At 41.0% G+C, this 18,428-nt stretch overlaps 1 pseudogene; it reads left to right on the forward strand.

The window, feature by feature from the left end:
• The window catches only part of LOC128068577 (solute carrier family 22 member 10-like), a 39,146-nt pseudogene extending 24,455 nt beyond the window's left edge, over window positions 1–14,691 (forward strand).
• The last annotated feature ends 3,737 nt before the right edge of the window (window positions 14,692–18,428 follow it).

An 18,428-nucleotide genomic window follows, 5' to 3' on the forward strand; every position in this document is an offset into this window, starting at 1 on the left:
TGAGTTAAATTCACCCATTCCAGTCCATTTTAGTTCTCTGATTCCTAGAATGTCGACGTGCACCCTTGCCATCTCTTGTTTAATTATTTCCAATTTGCCTTGATTCATGGACCTTACATTCCAGGTTGCTATGCAATATTGCTCTTTACAGCATTGGACCTTGCTTCTATCACCAGTCACATCCACAGCTGGATATTGTTTTTGCTTTGGCTCCATCCCTTCATTCTTTCTGGAGTTATTTCTCCACTGATCTCCAGTAGCATATTGGACACCTACTGACCTGGCAAGTTCCTCTTTCAGTATCCTATCATTTTGCCTTTTCATACTGTTCATGGGGTTCTCAAGGTAAGAATACTGAAGTGGTTTGCCATTCCCTTCTCCAGTGGACCACATTCTGTCAGACCTCTCCACCATGACCCGCCTGTCTTGGGTTGCCCCGCCTGTCTTGGGTTGCCCCGCAGGCATGGCTTGGTTTCATCGAGTTAGACAAGGCTGTGGTCCTAGTGTGATTAGATTGACTAGTTTTCTGTGAGTATGGTTTCAGTGTGTCTGCCCTCTGATGCCCTCTTGCAACACCTACCATCTTATTTGGGGTTTCTCTTACCTTGGGCTTGGGGCATCTCTTCACGGCTGCTCCAGCAAAGCACAGCCGCTGCTCCTTACCTTGGATGAGGGGTATCTCCTTACCGCTGCCCTTCCTGACCTTCAACGTGGGATAGCTCCTCTAGGCCCTCCTGTGCCCAAGCACCCACCGCTCCTCAGGTTGCTCCTCCCAGCCGCTGCCCCTGGCTTTGTGCACAGCGTGGCTCCTCCTGGCTGCCGTCCCTGGCCTCCAGAGTGGGGTGGCTCCTCAGGGCCACCGCCCCTGGACTCGTGCTCGAGGTGTCTCCTCCTGGCCGCCACTGACCTAGGACGCGGGATAGCTCTTCTCGGCCGCTGCCCCTGACCTTGGACTTGGGTAGGTCCTCTCGGCCGTTCCTGTGCTGTCGCAGCCTGGCACCATCGGCCACTGCCCCTGACCTCGGACGTGGGGTAACTCTTCGCAGCCGCCCGCGCTTCGTGCGCCGGGTCGCAGCCGCCCGCGCTTCGTGCGCCGGGTCGCAGCCGCCCGCGCTTCGTGCGCCGGGTCGCAGCCGCCCGCGCTTCGTGCGCCGGGTCGCAGCCGCCCGCGCTTCGTGCGCCGGGTCGCAGCCGCCCGCGCTTCGTGCGCCCGTCGCAGCCCCACCCCCGCTTAGATAATTTTAACATTTATTTGTAGTAAACTTCATCATTGCTCTTAAAATCAGTCTAGGGAGAATCAGATTTCATCAATCATAAAGAAATGACTATAGATGTAATACACTGAGAGGAGTTTGCTGCTGCTAAGTCACTTCAGTCATGTCTGACTCTGTGTGACCCCATAGACGGCAGCCCACCAGGCTCCCCCGTCCCTGGGATTCTCCAGGCAAGAACACTGGTGTGGGGTGCCATTTCCTTCTCCAATGCATGAAAGTGAAAAGTGAAAGGGAAGTCGCTCAGTCGTGTCCAACTCTTCGCGACCCCATGGACTGCAGCCTACCAGGCTCCTCCGTCCATGGGATTTGCCAGGCAAAAGTACTGGAGTGGGGTGTCGAGAGGAAAGCGCAATCCCTGCCAGACATAACCGTTATGTCATTCTAGTCTCAGGCCCACAAGGATCGTGGCATTGCTTTCTCCACCACATTGATGAGAAAACTGAGACTGATTTAAATAAGTGACTCATCTGTGTACTTAGCTACTAACAACAGGTTACTAAGAGCAGGTCATGGTTGGAGTACTTGCACATGTTGTTGGGCTTTAAGCTTACATAATTGGGGGGCTTTTTAAAAAAAGAATATTTTATAAATATATACTGTGAAGACAAATTTGATAGAACCTAAGACAAACTTTGGAAGGTAATTATGCATGCGGAAGACTCTCAAGCTTAAGCCTCATAAGCTTCTTGGAAAATCTGCTGATTAAGCACAGAGGAAATTTGACTCCCAAGTCTGTATGGGACTGCATGTGCTATACCTTTCAGGTGCAATGCCCACAATAGTCATTCTCCTATTTTCCTAGTATTTGTATAACAGAACATAATTTCTTTCCTAATCCAACAAGTGAAGTTCTAGATATAGATGACGAGCAAAAAGTATCTGTTGCTGATAATCAGGTGACAAATAAGCAAGGGAGAGCTGACTGCACTTGTGTGCCCTTCTTTCATCAGGTTGTTGGTTGAATCTGCTCAGTGGCTGATTGTCACAAATAAACCAGATGAGGGCTTAATGAAACTTAAGAAAGTTGCACACAGAAATGAAATGAAGAATGCTGAAGAAACCCTGAACATGAAGGTTAGCAGGAAAGGGAAAGTGGTTACTGGGTTGGAGGAAGAAATAAACTGACACCTGCATTCTCCTTATTGAGACAGACAAGCTGCTTTTCTAAAAAGGGCAGTTAGTTGAGAATGTAAGCTCAGTTCCCTTATCTTTCATGGCTATATCATGAAAAGAAGCTTTGAGCACTGTACAAGGACTTTGTGATTTAGCTCATTTTCTGATCTGAATCTACAGCCTATGTGCTCTCATGGATCCCTGCCCAGCTCTACGGCCTCATTTTCAAAATATCATTGCTTCTGTCTAATTTCCTGGGGTCTGCCTTAACTCCCTGCACCTTCTTCATATCACATTCACATTGGTGATTGCATGTGTAATATGCTTACGCTACAAAAAAAGGGAGCACATCTTTCTCGTCCTGTTGGGTACCTGTGCTTTTCACAATACCTGGCACTATGCTGACAAGTGATATGAGTTTGTGGTTATTGAAGGGTTTGAGAGTGACGATGCAAGAGGAGGTGGAGGCAGCACAGACTAAAACTACTGTTTTTGACTTGTTCTGCACACCTAACCTGTGTAAAAGAATGTGTCTTCTGCTCCTGAATGTGTCTTCAGATGGGCTGACAACATTTAAAGAGTGGGGACATGAAGCCATTTATGTCAAAGATTATAACGTTGTGAGAGAGGGGGGCGTATTTAAAGGTAAACTATGAGGAAAACACACCAAATAAGACTCACATGGAATTGATTATATGATGAACATTTAAGTTGTATCACGCTGTCAGTCTCTTCACCAGAGATGAATGTACTCCATCTGTAATCCATCACAGCACAGATTTTGGCACATCAGTTCAGTTCAGTTGCTCAGTTGTGTCCCGACTTTTTGCAACCCCATGGACTGTAGCACACCAGGCTTCCCTGTCAATCACCAAGCTCCTGGAGCTTGCTCAAAATCATGTCCATCGAGTTGATGATGCCATCCAACCATCTCATCCTCTATTGTCCCCTTCTCCTGCCTTCAATTTTTCCCAGCATCAGGGTCTTATCCAATGAGTCAGTTCTTCCCATTAGGTGACCAAAGTATTGGAGTTTCAGCTTCAGCATCAGTCCTTCCAATGAATATTCAGGACTGATTCCTTTTAGGACTGACTAGTTTGATCTCCTTGCAGTCCAAGGGACTCTCAAAAGTCTTCTCCAACACCACAGTTCAAAGCATCAATTCTTCAGCACTCAGCTTTCTTCATAGTTCAACTCACATCCATACATGACTCCTGGAAAAACCATAGCTTTGACTAGATGGATCTTTGTTGGCAAAGTGATATCTTTGCTTTTTAAATATTCTGTCTAGATTGGTCATAGATTTTCTTCCAGGGAGCAAGTGTCTTTTAACTTCATGGCTTCAATCACGATCTGTAGTGACTTTGGAGTCCCCCAAAATAAAGTCTCTCACTGTTTCTACTGTTTTCCTGTCTATTTGCCATGAAGTGATGGGACCGGATGCCATGATCTTAGTTTTTTGAATGTTGAGTTCTAAGCCAACTTTTTAACTCTCCTCTTTCATTTTCATCATGAGGCTCTTTAGTTCTTCACTTTCTGCCATAAGTGTGGTGTCATCTGCATATGTGAGTCATTGATATTTCCCCTGGCAAACTTGATTCCAGCTTGTGCTTCATCCAGCCCAGCATTTAGCATGAGGTACCTTGCATATAAATTAAATAAGCAGGGTGACAATATACAGCTTTGACGTACTCCTCTCCCGATTTGGAACCAGTCTGTTGTTCCATGTGCAGTTCTAACTGTTGTTTCCTGATCTGCGTACAGATTTCTCAGGAGGCAGGTCAAGTGGTCTGGTATTCCCATCTCTTTCAGAATTTTCCACAGTTTGTTGTGATCCACACAGTCAAAGGCTTTGGCATAGTCAATAAAGCAGAAATAGATGTTTTTCTGGAACTCTTGCTTGTTCGATAATCCAGAAGATGTTGGCAATTTGATCTCTGGTTCCTCTGCCTTTTCTAAATCCAGATTGAACATCTGGAAGTTCAGAGTTTATGTACTGTTGAAGCCTGGCTTGGAGAATTTTGAGCACTACTTTACTAGTGTGTGAGATGAGTGCAATCATGCAGTAGTTTGAGCATTCTTTGGCATTCATTGCCTTTCTTTGGGATTGGAATGAAAACTGACCTTTTCCACTATGGCCACTGCTGAGTTTTCCAAATTTGCTGCCATATTGAGTGCAGCACTTTCACAGCATCATCTTTTAGGATTTGAAATAGCTCAACTGGAATTCCCACCTCCACTAGCTTTCTTTGTAGTGATGCTTTCTAAGGCCCACTTGACTTCACATTGCAGAATGTCTGGCTCAAGGTGAGTGAGTGATCACATCATCGTGGATATCTGGGTCATGAAGATCTTTTTTGTATAGCTCTTTTCTGTATGATGTAGGTCATACCTGAATGGTCTAGTGGTTTTTCCTATTTTCTTCAATTTAAGTCTGAATTTGGCAATAAACAGTTCATGATCTGAGCCACAGTCAGCTCCCAGTCTTGCTTTTGCTGACTGTATAGAGCTTCTCCACCTTTGGCTGCAAAGAATATAATCAATCTGATTTCAATATTGACCAAAATAGGAGAAAACTTTGCAAACTGTAATATGAAGAGATCAAATTGTTGTTGTTTAGTTGCTAAATTGTGTCCAACTCTTTGTGACCCCATGGACTGCAGCACTCCAGGCTCTTCTGTCCTCCACTAACTCTTGGAGTTTGCTAAAATTCATGTCCATTGAGTCAGTGATGCTATCTAACCATCTCATCCTCTGTCATCCCCCTCTCCTTTTACCTTCAGTCTTTCCCAGAATTAGGGTCTTTTCCAATGAGTCGACTCTCCACATCATGTGGTCAAAGTATTGGCGCTTCAGCAATGGTCCTTCCAGTAAATATTCAGGGTTGATTTCCTTTAGAACTGTCTCATTTGATCTCCTTGAAGTCCAATGGACTCTCAAGAGTCTTCTCCAGCACCACAATTGAAAAGCATCAGTTTTTCAGTGTTCAGCTTCCTTTTATTCCAACTGTCACATCCGTATATCATCACTGGAAAAACCATAGCTTTGATCATAGAAACCTAATGTTGGCAAAATGATGTCTCTGCTTTTTAATATGCTGTATAGGTTTGTCATAGCTTTCCTTCCAGGGAGCAAACATCTTTTGATTTCACCATCTGCAGTAATTTTGGAGCCCAAGAAAAGAAAATCTGTCACTGCTTCCATTTTTCTCTTTCTACTTGCCATGAAGTGATGGGACCAGATGCCATAATCTTAGTTTTTTCATGTTGAGTTTCAAGCCAGCCTTTTCACTCTCCTCTTTACCCTCGTCAAGACTCTTTAGTTCCTCCTCACTTTCTGCCATTAGAATGGTATCATCTGCATATCAGGTTGTCAGTATTTCTTCAGGCAACCATGATTCCAGTTTGTGATTCATCCAGCACTGCAATTAGCATAATGTATTCTGCATATAAGTTAAATAAGCAAGGTGACTATATACAACCTTGTTGTACTCCTTTCCCAGTTTGGAACCAATCAATTTTTCCATGTCCAGTTCTAACTGTTGCTTCTTGACCTGTGTACAAGTTTCTTAAGAGACAGGTAAAGTGATCTGGTACTCTCATCTCTGTAAGAATTTTCCACAGTTTGTTGTGATCCCCACAGTCAAAGGCTTTAGCGTGATCAATGAAGGAGAGGTAGATGTTTTTCTGGAACTCCCTTGCTTCCTCCATAATCAACCAAATGTTGGCAATTGATTTCTGCCTCTTTGAGACCCAGGTGGTACATCTGTAAGTTCTTGGTTCATGTGCTGCTAAAGCCTAGCTTGAAGGATTTTTAACATAACCTCACTAGCATGTGAAATGAGCACAATTATGTGGCAGTTTGAACATTTTTGGTATTGTTTTTCATTGGGATTGGAATGAAAACTGACCTTTTCCAGTCCTTTGGCCACTGCTGTGTTTTCCAAATTTGCTGACATATTGAGTGCAGCACTTTAACAGCATCATCTTTTAGGATTTGAAATAGCTTTGCTGGAATTCTATCACCTCCACTAGCTTTGTTCATAGTGATGCCTCATAGGGCCAACTTGACCTCACACTCCAGAGTGTTTGGCTCTAGATAAGAGACCACACCATTGTGGTTATCTGGGTCATTAAGACCTTTTTTGTATGGTTCCTTTGTGTGTTCTTGCGATTTCTTCTTAATCTCTTCTGATTCTTTCAGGTCCTTATTGTTTCTGTCCTTTATAATGCCTATCCTTGCATGAAATGCTCCCTTGATATCTCCAGTTTTCTTAAAGAGATCTCCTCTATTTCTTTGCATTGTTTACTTAAGAAGTCTTTATCTCTCTTTGATATTCTCTGTAACTCTGCATTAAGTTTGGTATACCTTTCCTGTTCTTCCTTGCCTTTTACTTTTCTTTTCTCAGCTATTGTAATGCCTCCTAAGACAATCACTTTGTCTTCTTGCCTTTTTTTTCCCCTTTGGAATGGTTTTTATTCACTTCCTCCTGTACAATGTTATGAACTTCTGTTCATAGTTCTTCGGGCACTCTGTTTACCAGACCTAATCCATTGCACCTATTTGTTAGCTCCATTGCAAAATCATAAGAGATTTGATTCAGGTCATACCTGAAATGCCTATTGATTTTCCCTACTTTATTTGATTTAAGTCTGACTTTTGCGCAGTCAGTCCTAGGTTTTATTTTTGCTGACTTTATAGAGCTTCTCCATCTTCAGCTGCAAAGAACATAAACAATATGATTTTGTTATTGACCATCTGGTATGTCTCTGTGTAGACTCATATCTTGGGTTGTTGCAAAATGGTATTCAGTAGGACTAGCATGTTCCATTGACAAAACTCTATTAGCCTTTGCTCTGCTTCATTTTGTACTCCAAGGCCAAGTTCAGTTCAGTTCAGTTCAGTTGCTCAGTCGTGTCCAACTCTTTGCGACCCCATGAATAGTAGCACGCCAGGCCTCCCTGTCCATCACCAACTCCTGGAGTTCGCTCAGACTCGCGTCCATCGAGTCAGTGATATCATCCAGCCATCTCATCCTCGGTCGTCCCCTTCTCCTCCTGCCCCCAATCCCTCCCAGCCAAAAAGTCTTTTCCAATGAGTCAACTCTTTGCATGAGGTGGCCAAAGTACTGGAGTTTCAGCCTTAGCATCATTCCTTCCAAAGAAATCCCAGGGTTGATCTCCTTCAGAATGGCCTGGTTGGATCTACTTGCAGTCCAAGAGACTCTCAAGAGTCTTCTCCAACCACCACAGTTCAAAAGCATCAATTCTTCAGCGCTCAGCCTTCTTCACAGTCCAACTCTCACATCCATACATGACTACTGGAAAAACCATAGCCTTGACTAGACGGACCTTAGTCGGCAAAGTAATCTCTCTGCTTTTGAATATGCTATCTAGGTTGGTCATAACTTTTCTTTCCAAGGCCAAACTTGCCTGTTCCTGGTGTCTCTTTACTTCCTACTTTTGCATTCAAATCCCCAGTGATGAAAAGGACATCTTTTAGGTGTTAGCTCTAGAAGATGTTGTAGGTCTTCATAGAACCAGTCAACTTCAGCTTCTTTGGCATCAGAAGTTAAGGCATAGACTTGGATTAGTATAATGTTGAATGATTTTCCTTGGAAGTGAACCGAGATCATTCTATCATTTTTGAGATTGCACCAAAGTATGCTTTTCAGACTCTTGTTGACTCTGAAGGCTACTCCATTCCTTCTAAGGGATTCTTGCACACGGTAGTTGATATAATGGTTATCTGAATTAAATTCACCTATTCCCATCCATTTTAGTTCACTGATTACTAAGATGTCGATCTTCACTCTTGCCGTCTCCTGCTTGACCACATCCAATTTACCTTGATCTTTTGACCTAACATTCCAGGCTCCCATGCAATATTGTTCTTTTCAGCATCAGACTTTACTTTCACCACCAGACACATCAACACCTGAGTGTTGTTTCCACTTTGGCCCAGCTGCTTCATTCTTTCTGGAGCTATGAGTAATTCCCCTTTACTCACTCTTCACCGGTAGCATATTGGACACCTTCCAACCAGGGGGGCTCATCTTCTGGTGTCAAACTTTTTTGCCTTTTCATACTGTTCATGGTATTCTCGTGGCAAGAATACTGGAGTGGTTTGCTATTTCCTCTTCCAGAGGACCATATATTGTCAAAACTCTTCACTATGACCCATCCATCGTGGGTGGCCCTGCCTGGCATGGCTCATAGCTTCATTGGGTTATGTAAGTTCCTTCACCACAACAAGGCTGTGATCCATGAAGGGGGATGAGATCACGAGTATAAACAAATCAATATTTCTAAATGTAAAACTGTAACCAGCCTGCAGATCGAGATAAAAAGATCCTGTTTCCACAGGGGTTCCCCTCAAGTTACCCCATACAGCAACAACCACCACCACTGCCTGACTCTTTCCTCACTTCCTTCTCCTGTGCAAAATAAAAATTAATAACTATTGTGATCTCCTTCACTATAGTTGAGTATTTGTTGATCTTGACCATCCAGTAGTGTAAATTGATAAAGGGTTCTGTGACAGGCCCTCTCTCCTCATGCTTATTCATGAATATTCACCCATTCTATTGCCTGTAACAGTAAGTTGTTCTCTTTCCTAGTGCTTTAGTGTCCATTACATGAATACATTACAATTTTTTAATGTACTTCAATGTTAGTGGACTTTTTTATTTACCCTTGAACAGATTTATTTATTATTATTATTATTATTTTACTTTACAATATTGTATTGGTTTTGCCACACATTAACATGAATCCGCCATGGGTGTACACGTGTTCCCAATCCAGAACCCCCCTCCCTCATCCCCCCCACACACACCATCCTTCCGGGTCATCCCAGTGCACCAGCCCCAAGCATCCTTCACCCTGCATTGAACCTAGACTGGCGATTCGTTTCTTATATGATATTATACATGTTTCAATGCCATTCTCCCAAGTCATTTCACCCTCTCCCTCTCCCACAGAGTCCAAAAGACTGTTCTATACATCTGTGTCTCTTTTGCTGTCTCGCATAGAGGGTTATCATTACAATCTTTCTAAATTCCATATATATGTGTTAGTATACTGTATTGGTGTTTTTCTTTCTGGCTTACTTCACTCTGTATAATAGGCTCCAGTTTCATCCACCTCATTAGAACTGATTCAAATGTATTTTTTTTTAATGGCTGAGTAATTCTCCATTGTGTATATGTACCACTGCTTTCTTATCCATTCATCTGCTGATGGACATCTAGGTTGCTTCCATGTCCTGGCTATTATAAACAGTGCTGTGATGAACATTGGGGTACACGTGTCTCTTTCAATTCTGGTTTCCTTGGTGTGTATGCCCAGCAGCGGGATTGCTGGGTCATAAGGCAGTTCTATTTCCAGTTTTTTAAGGAATCTCCACACTCTTCTCCATAGTGGCTGTACTAGTTTGCATTCCCACCAACAGTGTAAGAGGGTTCCCTTTTTTCCACACCCTCTCCAGCATTTATTGCTTGTAGACTTTTGGATCACAGCCATTCTGACTGGTGTGAAATGGTACCTCATTGTGGTTTTGATTTGCATTTCTCTGATAATGAGTGATGTTGAGCATCTTTTCACGTGTTTGTTAGCCATCTGTATGTCTTCTTTGAAGAAATGTCTGTTTAGTTCTTTGGCCCATTTTTTGATTGGGTCGTTTATTTTCCTGGAATTGAGCTGCAGGAGTTGCTTGTATATTTTTGAGATTAGTTGTTTGTCAGTTGCTTCATTTGCTATTATTTTCTCCCATTCTGAAGGCTGTCTTTTCACCTTGCTTATAGTTTCCTTAAAACTCCTAGAAGACAACATAGGCAAAACATGCTCCAACATAAATCACAGCAGAATCTTCTGTGACCCACCTCCCAGAATACTGGAAATAAAAACAAAAATAAACAAATGGGACCTAATTAAAATTAAAAGCTTCTGTTGGTGGATTTTTGTTTCCAATTTGAAGTGTTAGCACTAGAGCTTCTGTAGAAAATCATGTACATTATCTCTTGGGATATAAGTACTTACTTTGAGATTGCGGAAACATTTTATATTTAATTCTGAATTTTTGAAGTGTTACTTAAAAAAAAAAAAAAAACCATACAGGACAATATAGAGCCAATACCAAGTTTAAAAAAATTAACTACAGTTTACCTCTTCCTAGGCATACCCTAGCAGAAAACTTCTGGATTTAACTGCATTGTGCTTTTTCAATCTTTTATCTACCCACTGGGCTATAGACATGGGTTTCTTAATCTAGACAATCAGCTTGAGATTTCCTTACTCTAGACAATAAGAATGGGGGAGGGGGGGAAAGGTAGAGATAATGGTCAAGAAAGGACTTACATTCTTGGGACTACTGTGATCTGTGGTGTTTCTTCTGTTGAAATGTCTAAGTCTAGCTCTCTCCGGGTGTAGCAGATCTTTAAAGTGGATTTCTTTCCCTTAGATCTTTCCTGGGTAAATTGTAGATCCCCAGTGGGAACTTTTGATTCCCTTTCATATCATACAGTTGATGCATGTTTGTTTGCCTGAATTCTTATAGTTCTCTTGGCCCTAAGAAATCAGACATGAACTTAAATTCCCTAAAATTGTGCTAGATACCAGACACTGTGCTCCCAGGTCAAGGGGACACAGTAGTATCTTTGCAGCTTCAACCACTAGTTGCGAAAAAGGAGATTGTTTATAGTACTGAGGTTGGTGAAGGAAAGGGAGGACTCAAAGCATATTGACAACTCTTAAGAAAGAAATCCTTCTCTAAGTTTTACCCTTCTATTTCCAACTTCTATACACCATCCAATAGGTGACTTGATCAAGTTATGCTTTTGTTTCACTGCCAACTCTATACTAAGTGACTCAGACAAAAGAATGACAGGAGTATCATTTTCACTATTGTCATATAATTACTTATGGTAGCTTTATAATTAAAATCTTAAAATGACATATTATACAGGCTGGGTCTTTATCCTTTAGGCTTGACCATTGACTGCCTGTGTCAATACAATCATAGACTGCAGCTCTAAAGCTGGGCTCTAAATCCTATGGTTTGTGTCTTTCCTCTTCTGTTCACTACAGATTAGGAAGCACAATACCTTCATTTGGCATCTTTATGAATCTACAGCTCTATGGGAGCAATATTTTCTTGTTCCAGGTTATCTTTGGAACTTCCACTGTCTCAGCCTGAAGCCTTGCATTTTTACCACTGAATCATATGGGCTGTTGACCAACCCAGATGCTGTTCATGTTCCTGGTGGGACTTACCATTTTGCCCAACACCTTTGTGGCCCCAACATTAAAGAAGACTGGACTTTGGGGAAAGAAAGTGTCTTTTTCTCATCCTTCAGAGGTTATATTGGTCACATTTATCTGAAGCCAGGAGTAAAGAGAGATCCCAATTAAAGGCTAAGTATTCCCACAAGCCAAACTGATGAGAAATTCTGCTAGTAAGTTGTTGAGGGTAGAGCCAAAGGTCAGTAAGGGGCAGCTGATACATATATTTATCTTCATCATATCCTAAAATATCTGTAAACTGGTACCATTTCATCCTCACACTTCCTCTAGGACAGTTGTTATTCACTTGCCTTTTGTCCATTCACACTGGTAATAACATAGAGAGGTGAGGCCTTCCAATTATACCCCAGTTTGAGGACACAGTAGGGTCACTCTCTCTCTTTGGACTCTTAATTACCAGCTTTGAGGACTGGTCTACTTCCCCATCTCTGATGTATCCACATGAGACTGTGGGGTTAAGTCACCATGACTAGAGCTAGTGCATACTATAGAGGTCTTCCAGGAAATGAAAGAAAGTCCCCCCTTTTCAAGGAATGAACCAGTGAATAGTAGGGATAGTATTTAAGCAGTTTAAAATCCTTGTCCATTCCCTGTTAGGTTACTTTGTACATTAATAGAATGATGACATGCAGTGATTACGAGAACCTTAGTGGGCACGCTGCTTCACCATCTCCCTATGAAGGAATGTGCTTCACACCATTAGAGATGGGTGTACTCTGTTCCTCATTAATGATGGAGGTTTATTCCCTTACCATTGAATTCTCTCCTATATTAGAAAGCTATAATTATATTAATTTTTATATAATATATATTTATATAATATAATCTATAATTTAATAATATATTGATATATTAATTTTATATTAATATTTTAATTAATTACTGTAAAACTTCGTCTGAAACATTTTCAGGGGGTTCCAAATTCTGACTTTTTTTCTCCGTATATAAGTTTCCATTCTTGCTTCCACGTGTGTAACATTCATGGAAATCTGGCTTCTCTTCAGCCTGTCCAATGACAGACCAGCCCTGTCCTTCTATTGCTCTCTGGTGCCCTACTCACCCATGGCAATGCTGTACCTGCACTAGGCTCACTGAGTCATTTAGGTTCACCTGGGACTTTCCTAACTTTATCAGTGAAAACCCCACATTGCTAAAACCTTCTAATTCCAAGGAAAACCAGGATGTCTGGTCACTTTAAATTCTGCACTGTAATTTTAAGTTTCTTAAGGTTGGAGCTGAGCCTGAGACTCAGTAATTGTCTGCATGACAGTCCTACCTTCTACAATAAGGATATTGCAAATAATGGCAACCCACTCCAGGATTCTTGCCTGGAGAATCCCTTGGATAGAGGAGCCTGGAGGGCTACAGTCCATAGGGTCACAAAGGGTTGGACAGGACTGAAGCAACTTAGCACTCACAAACAGACAGAATAAGTAAAAGCAAATTTCTGCCAGACTCACTTTTTCTTCTCCTTCTCTGGCACATATCCGATATGCAGAGAGATTTCCTGTGATTAATCCAGATTATCTTATGTACTTTTTACCATCTACATCAGTAATTCTACATTTCTCCATTTATCAATCACTCCATGATCCCTAGGGATCACCTGGTTCCCAGGTGGCACTAGTAGTAAAGAACCCACCTGCCAATGCAGGAGACATAAGAAATGCAAGTTCGACCTCTGGGTCAGGAAGATCCCCTAGAGGAGGGCGTAGCGAGAATTCTCTATTCTTGCCTAGAGAATCCCATGGACAAAGGAGCCTGGTGGGCTATGGTCCATAGGGTCCGCAAAGAATCAGGCATGACTTAAGTGACTTAGCACCCACCATGCTCCATGACACTGTACAATTTTCTACGTGCTTCAAACATACAAATAACATATAAGGTGTCTTTTGTCCTCATGGAATTTGGTGGATGCTGATTATTCAGCTCAGATTTCTTAATCTCCTTGGTCTTCCTGTTTCCAGAAATACAGACCCTGCATGTGACTTTGGCAAGTGTGGGAATCTGCTGTGTTGCTGCTTCCGCTGCCAGTCTTTCTGTCCACTTTGTTGAACTCATCCCCGCTCTGCTCAGGTATATGAGTTTGTGGGTGCTCTGCCAGTATACAAAGTAGGACTTTCCCAGCTAATTGCAGCTTATTGCAGGAATATACACAATAAGATCAGTTAACTGGAAAACAATCATTTGTAATGGTAATAGCAGCAATATACTAACAGCTATTTAACCAAAGTTTATTGAAAAAGCTGACTTGGTGCCTTGTACTGTGCTGAGCAGTACTTTAATGTGTTCTCTCATTAATTTTTTAAAGGCTATTTGTTAGAATAGGTGCACTGTGTAACTTTCTGTTTAAAATGATGACGGTGAGTCTTAGTATACTTTGACTGTGAGAAAGGCAGGTAGAAAATCATAGAGCAAAATCTCAAAAAACAAGTGTTTTCACCAAACCCATGTATTTAACAGTTGTGTTTTATTGTTTTCCATGGTTTAGTCACTAAGTCATGTCTAGTAGCATGCCAGGCTCCTCTGTCCATGGGACTCTCCAGGCAAGGAAACAGAAGTGGGTCTATTTCCTTTTCCAGGGGATCTTCCCAATTCAGGAATCAAACCCACATCTCCTGCACTGCATGCAGATTCTCTACTGCTGAGATGTCAGGGAAGTCCTCTGCCTTCCATAATCAAGTCAAAATAAAATATCACAAGTTTCATGTGCATATTATTACTGCATTATTACATGTTGTCGTTTATGCTTCAGGGCAAAAGCTGTGGGATTAGATATGATGATAACTTGGTTTGCGGCAACACTGGCTCCCCTCTAGATGACCCTAGTGGTGTATCTACTCAGTTTACCCTGGATCATCTAGGAACTGTGTCCCATCTTTTCTGGTCTTGTTCTTCTCCTACCTGAAACAAGAAATATGACTCTGTTTGACACAATCCAGGATATGGAAAATAAGCGAGTAAACCTTCTACCATCCCCTTGGAGGGACTGTGTGCTTTGAATCTTGTGGGTGAGAAAGGCAACACATTGAGTGGGTCCCTCAGATCGCTGGGGAGGCTGAGCCTTGCCTGGGATCCTCCCATCCCGGCCCATTACCTTCACGAGTGGCAAGGTCATTTATACCCACTGTGTGTTCCAGTCTAGACTGCAGAGATCCCCTCTACCCTGTTCTCATTGGTAGCTTTGGTACTGAAGTGACAACAATTAGCTCTATTGTAAGGGCAAATCCTACCTGCCCTCACGAGAGACACATATTCCTGATGGTATTTCATGATCCTCAGATCCATTAGAGCCTGGGATATAAATGGGAAAGAAATGAGATTTCTAGTGAAGGAATAATGTTAGGACACACAGAGTTAAAGTCTCTCTTTGAAAATATAATAAAGAGAAGGTAATGGCAACTCACTCCAGTACTCTTGCCTGGAAAATCCCATGGACGGAGGAGCCTGGCAGGCTACAGTCCATGGGGTCACAAGAGTCTGACACAACTTAGCGACTAAACCACCACCACCACCACCATAGACAGAAAGGGTGTTCATTATATTAAATGTCCCACTTGCATAAAATGATGCATACAAAAAGGCCAGGTAAAAAGTTCTCATCTATTTTGAAAGTGAAGTCTCTCAGTCGTGTCTGACTCTTTGCAACTGTGTGGACTGTAGCCCACCAGGCTCCTCCTCCATGGGATTCTCCAGGCAAGAATACTGGAGTGGGTTGCCATTTCCTTCTCCAGGAGATCTTCCCAACCCAGGGGTGGAACCCAGGTCTCCTGCATTGCAGGCAGATGCTTTAACATCTGAGCCACCAGGGAATCCATTCATCTATTTTGAATGGAGGTATAAAAAACAAAACTGTAAATGTAGAAAGCTCAAAACTTACTTTTATGTCTAATAAATTATGAATAGTACACAATGCATGTATTTTCAGATCTTTATGCCTGGATAGGAAAGATTCATGTGTCAGCTGAAACATCTCCTTTAAGTGCGTTCCCTGAGCACTCAATTTAAAACAGCCCAGCCAGTTATAACTCTCCATTTAGCATCTTAACTCATTATATCGACAGAACTTACCACTCTCTAAAATAAAGTATATTTTAAATTAGAAAAAAAAGGAAATATAATAAAGAAATCAATAATTCTTGTGTTTGCCTCTATAAGATTTGGCAACTTTGCTACCATAACTAATAGAAATATTGAGGGTAGGGAAAATAAGAAACCAGTAAAAGGTATTTTAAAATAATAAAAATGGTGTCTTAGTTTTCTAGTGCTTTCATAATAAATAAAGCTCCCCAACTGAGTGACTTTAACAACAGAAATGTATTTGTGTCATAGTTCTAGAGGCTCAAGCTGTTGGCAGGGCCATGCTTTCCTCTGTAGGCTCTAGGGAAGGGTCTGTTCCAGGTCTCTCCTGGGGAAGAAAACAACATAAGTTAGGAAAGCAGGGAACAATGAAAGTATGTAATAGGACTCTGTTCTTGTGGGGAAAAGAAATGTCTAGGTATTAGTCAAAATATTAACATTAGTATCTATGTGTATTACTACTGCCAAGAGCTTTCATGAAGTAAATTTTTCTGTTTCTAACTTTTTATGATGAATTTTTAGTTCAAAATTAATCTGTGTCTATGCTGTTTATAAGAGATCTTCTTCAGGTCTAGGGACATGTACAGACTGAAAATGAGGGGATGGGAAAGGTATTCCATGGAAATGGAAATAAAAAGAAAAGTGGAATACTAATACTTATATCAAACAAAATATACTTTATTTATTTTTATTTTTTAATTAATTTATTGTATTTTTAGTATAAATTTATTTATTTATTTATTTGCAATATTGTATTGGTTTTGCCATACATCGGGGAAAATGTGTACACCCATGGTGGATTCATGTTGCTATATGGCAAAATAGACTTTAAAATAAAAACTGTTACAGGAGATAAGGAAGGGATCAATCCAAGAAGAAGATATAACAATTAGTCACTCAGTCAACCTCATGGACTGTAGCCCACCAGGCTCCTCTCTCCATCGGATTCTCCAGGCAAGAATACTGGAAATGGTTGCCATTTCCTACTCCAGCGGATCTTCCCAACCCAGGGATTGAACCCATGTCTCTTGCATTGGCAGGTGGATTCTTTACAACTGAGCCTGGGAAGTCCCATACACCTAACATATGAGTGCCTCAATTTATAAGGCAAATGCCACTGTGATCAGAGAAGAAAAGGAAATAAAAGCAATCCAAATTGGAAAAGAAGAAGTAAAATGGTCACTGTTTGCATGATCACATGATACTATACATAGATACTATACATAGATCACATGATACTATACATAGAAAATACTAAATATGTTATCAGAAAACTACTAGAGCTCATCAATAAATTTAGTAAAGTTGCAGGATACAAAATTAGTACACAGAAATCTCTTGCATTCCTATACACTAACAATGAAAGATCAGAAAAATATTAAAGAAGCAATCTCATTTACTATCATATCAAAAAGAATGAAATACCTAGGAATAAACCTAACTAAGGAGGCAAAAGACCTGTACTCCAAAAACAGTAAGACACTGGTGAAAGAAATTGAAGATAACACAAACAGATGGAAAAACATACCATATTCCTGGGTTGGAAGAATCAGCATTGCCAAAATGACTATAATACCCAAGGCAATCTACAGATTCGATGCAATCTCTATCAAATTACCAATGGCATTTTTCACGGGAGTAGAAGAAAAAAAATTTAATGTGATAGAATCATAAAAGAGTCTGTATAGATAAAGAAATCCTGAGAAAGAAAAATGTAGCTGAAAGAATCAGGTTCCCTGACTTCAGACTGTATTACAGAGCTACGGTAATCAAAACAGTATGTGGTACTAGCATAAAAAAAGAAATATAGCTCAATGGCACAGGGTAGAAGGCCCAGAAATCAACCAATGCACCTATGGTCATCTAAGCTATGACAAAAGAGGGAAGATTAGGAAAGAATATACAATGGAGAAAAGACAGTCTCTTCAATAAGTGGTGCTTGGAACACTGTACAGCTACATGAAAAATAATGAAATTAGAACATTCTCTAATACCATACAGAAAAATAAATTCAAAATGAATTAAAGACCTAAATGTAAGATGGGATATTGTAAAATTCCTCTAGGAAAATACAGGCAGAAGACTCTGACATAAATCACAGCAATATTTTTTGGTTCCACCTACTAAAGCAATGAAAATAAAAGCAAACAAATGGGAACTAGTTAAACTCAAAAGCGTTTGCACGCAAAGGAAGCCATAAACAAAATCAAAAGACAGCCCACAGAATGGAAGAAAATATTTGCAAATGAAGCAACTGACAAGGAATTTACTTCCAACTATACAATACAGCTCATGAAGCTCAATTAAAAAAAAAAAAAAAACCACAAAGGAAACAATGAACAGAAGACCTAAACAGACATTTCTCCAATGAAGACATACAGATGGACTAACAGCTTGTGAAGATGCTAAACATCAGTAATTATCAGACAAATGCAAATCAGAACTTGCAATGAGGTATCACCTCGCTCTGGTCAAAATGGCCATCATCAAAATCAAATAACAATAAATGATGGAAGTACCTCTCTCTTACTCACCACAGTCTTACACTTGAAGACCTTATCTTACACACTGCCATATTTCTAGAACACAAAACATCCTCACAAATGTTATCTGAGTGAATCAATAAGCCTGTAACAAATAAAGTGGTAAACACACTAAC

Source organism: Budorcas taxicolor, chromosome 25 (genome assembly GCF_023091745.1).
Source record: "Budorcas taxicolor isolate Tak-1 chromosome 25, Takin1.1, whole genome shotgun sequence".
NCBI lineage: Eukaryota > Metazoa > Chordata > Mammalia > Artiodactyla > Bovidae > Budorcas > Budorcas taxicolor.